The 4,675-nt window shown below is 49.6% G+C and overlaps 1 non-coding gene across 1 annotated transcript; it reads left to right on the top strand.

Annotated features, from left to right (window-relative positions):
* The first annotated feature begins 4,139 nt into the window (after positions 1–4,139).
* Positions 4,140–4,212, top strand: TRNAG-CCC. Its single transcript has one exon. It is a non-coding gene; the product is annotated as a tRNA-Gly (tRNA).
* The last annotated feature ends 463 nt before the right edge of the window (positions 4,213–4,675 follow it).

Raw genomic sequence — 4,675 nt, forward strand, 5'->3', positions numbered from 1 at the left:
AATTCCAGGACTTCATTTTTGCACAAGAACCAAGCAAAGATTAATGTTTGTTTAATATGCTAGCTTTTTAAAATGCATAATTTTCTCTGATTTTTTCGTTCTAATATTCACTGTGCACCTAATCATGTATTTATAATTGCATTATTTTTCTCAAAGAGAGCCCTTCCAAACTTCCACGTTTCAAACCCATAAAACCTAGAGATGTACTTGTCTAGAAGGAGACAGGCTTCCAAAAAATCCAATGGAACCCTTATTTACACAGTCCCTCCCCTGTAACTCTGGGCTACTGTCCTATGGAAGGTTTTTGGTGTCTCTGCTGTGTGTTCCTGACTTCCTTCCTAGCTGATGAGTAAGGACACTCTGTTTGATTTACCTACCCAAGTGGGGTCTGCACCTGGTCTTCCTCTCAGTCCAAACCTAACGTGGACACAGTTGTCACCCACTTATTTCATCTGGCTTCCTCCTTCTTGTTCTTTCGGATTCAGATCAGGAGCTGCTGTCCCCTGGGAGCCTTCCCCGATGCTCTCAGGGTAGGCTGGGTACCCACTCACTGTAGACCTTCAATAATGGTTAGATGAATGAATGAATGAATAAGTGAATGAAGCTGGTCCATCAACTGATCCCTCTCTGGCCCTAGAAAAATAAGTCCTTTTTGGTTGGCCCCTATGGAATCCAGGCCTTCCATATCCAGCAGTGCCCCTGTTCCTCTGCTTCTTGGATTGCTCCTTGCCCAGCATCCTGAATCTCCCATTCCTGATGCCTCCAGACAAAGGTGGGTTTTTCTTTTTCTGTTTTCATACCTGATCTCCTCTCTTACAGCTCCTGGCCTAGGCACTTAACTGTGGCAAGAGACTTCACTTCCGGTCTGCCGTCCAGGTTGCCCAGCACCTCCATGAGGTGTTTTTATGTTTTTGCTAGAGCTGTGTTTGTTTGCTAGAGTTGCCAGAACGAAGTGCCACGGATAGGGTGACCCAAACAACTGAAGTTTATTTACAGTTCTGGAGACTAGAAGTTCAAGGTCAAGATGTCCGCAAGGTTGATTTCTTCTGAGGCCCCTGAACTTGGCTTACAGAGGGTGGATTCTCCTCCCTGTGTCTTCACATGCTCCTCCCTCTGTGCATCTCCATGTCTTAATCTCTCTTCTTATAAAGATACCGTCATACCGGCTTAGGGCTCATTTTACTATAATTATCTTCTTAAAGGCCCCATTTACAAACCCATCAAGTAAAGTAACATTCTGAGGTACTGCTGCTGCTGCTGCTGCTAAGTCGCTTTACTCTGTGCAACCCCATAGACGGCAGGGCACCAGGCTCTGCCGTCCCTGGGATTCTCTAGCCGAGAACACTGGAGTGGGTTGCCATTTCCTTCTCCTAGGGTTTAAGAATTCAACATATGACTTTGGTGGGAGGGGCATTATTCAGCCACGTAACAGAGTTTTCTTCATTTTACGTATAAGGAAACCCAAAGGGATTAAGTAACTCTCTGTTACTGTGCGAGCTGCTATAACAGAGCTAGCATAGACTGGGTGGTTTCAACAACAATAATTCATTTTTCAGAGTTCTGGAAGCTTGGGAAGTTCAAGATCAAGTCATCTGCAGACACATGTCTGAAGAGAGCCTGCCTCCTGGCTTGTAGAGAGCTGCTTTCTCAGTGTCCTCACAGGGCCAAGAGAGGGGCCGTGTCTCATGCTTCTTCTTATAAGGGCACTAGTCCCATTCATGAGGTCTCCACCCTCCACCATCTAATCACCTCCCGAAGGTCCCGCTTCCAAAAAGCAAGCTAGGCTTCAGCATATGAATTTGGGGGTCACAGTCTAAAGCACTTGCCATGGCCACTCAGGCAGCAGGTTGAGGAGTAAGGTCTTCTGACCCCAAGTCCTGCTGATTTCTGTTCCACCCACAGCCTCTGCTCCCTGGGCTTCCTAAGAGCCCTCTGTTCCCACTATCATTTTCCCACCGTTTCATTTCCTACAAAGTGAGATATCTCTATGTGCCGCGTGAACACCGGCGGTCAGGGCCGCGTAACAGGAGGACCCAGAATCTGGAGTTCTGAGGCCAGTCTAGGCAGCCGCAGTGGTTGGCAGGAGCGGAGGTGAGGCTGCAGGGTAAAGGAGAGGCCAAGGGTCCGGATCTTGGAGCCAAACCACCTAGGTTCAAATCCAGGTTCACTCACTCTCTGACCCTGTGCTCTCAGCCAAGTTACTCAACCCCTCAATGCCTCAGTTTTCCCATCTGTAAAATGGTGATAATAACCGTAACCACATCGTTTACTGAGTCAGTTAGATGAGTCAATACCTGAACCTCAGCCAGCACTTAGTGTGCTGTGACTGAGTGACAGCAATGATGATCGTTAACTATCATTTTCTAGGGATGAGGTTTCCTCAGTCTGGTATTCTCCATGTTCTGTTGATTGACATTGCTCTGAGGCAGGAGTGGGCCTGGATTCCTGTTGGAGGCTGATGGGAGGGAAAGCAGAGGCTGAGATGGATGGGCGTCTGGATTACGCCCTGATCTCAGGCGTAATGATACTTGCCCTCACCTTAGAGGCAGGAGACACAGAGGCCTTGGGGATTCCAGCTGGCAATGTCTGCAGAGATCTCTGTGGCCATCCCTCTGCCTCCAGGCAGCCCTTTTGTATATCCTCTGCTAGGACGAGGCCTTGAAGAGCTGGGTGACAGCGTGTGGCTGCCAAGAAGCTTTATGGTGCCTCATACTAGCTGTGACTTCTATTTCAGGACCCACAAAGGTCAAAGTCAATCCCTGCCTGCAGGAATGACAAGACGCGTGCAGGAAGCAGCTGGGTTCCCCAGCCTCCTGGGTCCCACTAACCGCGAGGCACGAACCTCGAACCCATCAAGCACAGGGGTTGACATAAACTCCAGGGCTGAGCCCCAAGGCACTGCTCTGTGTGGAATCCCCAGTGAGCCCCAAATGGAGAGAAATACAACTTCTCACAGCTCATTCTGGGCCCTGCCCGCCTCCCCCTTCTCCATCACTCAGCCAGTGGAAGAGCATAGCTAACAGTTGAATACAGTAGCAGTTTAAAACCACCCCGCCTGCCTTCCCAGGCTGCTGTTGGCTCCGGTAGGCCTGGGCTCCCCACCCAGCCTGATACTGCCAGTGGAAACTGACTCACAAAACATCCTGTAAAAGAAGCCCCAGGAGCCAGTGGGTCAGGACCACAGCCGGGGCCGTGTCCTGCCCTAACCCCTTCTGGCTTTCACTGGAGCTTGCTTTTGCTTCACCCCATTCCCCGGGAGCCTTGTATATTTATGGTGGCCCAGCTGGTCTACTTGACTCTCAGGTAGAGCAATCTCAGGGTGCTGATGGAAATCCTACCCAGACAATGGGCAGAGAAAAGCCAGCTGAGGTGGACAGGAAAGGACAGCCTTGGGATCAGAAGCCACGGGTTTCAATCCCGGGCCTGCTGCCTCCTGGCCATGACCCAGGAAATCAATGGTCCTCAGACTCTGGTGCCTGAGCAGCAGCATCTGCATTGCTTAGGAACTTCCTGAAACACCAGTCCACAGACCCCACTCCAGACCCACTGAGTCAGAAACTTAAGCTGGAGCTCCGCCATCTGAGTTTTAACAAGCCCTCCGAGTAACACCGGTACTCGCTGAAGCTCCAACCACTCTCTTAACTCATTTCCCTTGTCTGAGACTCACTTTCCTAGTCTGGAAAATGGGAAGAAGACATATGTTTTCCAGGTGTTGTATTTAATGAGATTATAGTACATGACAGACAAGCATCACCTTGTCACAGAGAAGACGCCCGCAAGCATTGCTGCTGGAGGGCTGGGGATGCACAATATTGCTGGCATCCGAGCCCCCATCCGCACTCGATGCAGGAGGCTGCCTCTCGCTTGACCTTGGCTCTGAGGGATTCTCAAGTCAGACCTCATCTCACGAACCATCAGCGGGACTGAGTGAGCCCGTGACACCAAAGGTCTAGCAAAGTTACAGGCTGGAAGGAACAAGAAGGGAGAAGAAGAGACACAATGGAGTTAGAGATCAAAAGAGAACAAGAGAAAGTGTGAGTGAAAAAGAGAAGCTGTGCTGGTAAGTGTGAGGTGTCACACTCATTTGGTTGGCTTTGGTGCCAGTGGTCACTCATTTGGAAAAATATTTGTGGGGAACTTCCCTGGTGGTCCAATGGCTAAGACTCTGCACTCCCAATGCAGGCACCCCAGGTTCGATTCCTGGTCAGGGAACTGGATCCCATATGGCATAATTAAAGCTCCTGAATGCTGCAATAATCATCGATGATCCTGTGTGCTGCAACTAAGACCTGGCTCAGCCAATAAAAAAAATTTTTAGAAAAGAAAAAGAAAAACATTTGTGGTCCTAGAGTGGTCACCAAGGAGAAAGGCCTCGTGTATCATTGCCTTCACAGAACCCAGTGTGTACCCCATCCTGCCACGGTCTCCCATGTTGCCTGCCGCTGGGTTGAAAGACCCTGCTCCCCACCTTTGTCATCAGGAAAGTGCTTACTAAGCATCTTCTCTATGTAGGATGCCAACGAGGTATTTTTTAAGGGAGGTGACATGTTCTCTGCCCTCTAAGGGATTACTTGTCTAGTAGCTTCAGAAGAAAAATGTGTTCTGGCATCTAAGAGGACCCGTAGCCCTTACCAGAAGCTGCACTGTCCACAGAGTGTCTGTTGGGTTGGGTGTG

The sequence above is a fragment of the Oryx dammah genome, unplaced genomic scaffold, assembly GCF_014754425.2.
Source record: "Oryx dammah isolate SB20612 unplaced genomic scaffold, SCBI_Odam_1.1 HiC_scaffold_17, whole genome shotgun sequence".
NCBI lineage: Eukaryota > Metazoa > Chordata > Mammalia > Artiodactyla > Bovidae > Oryx > Oryx dammah.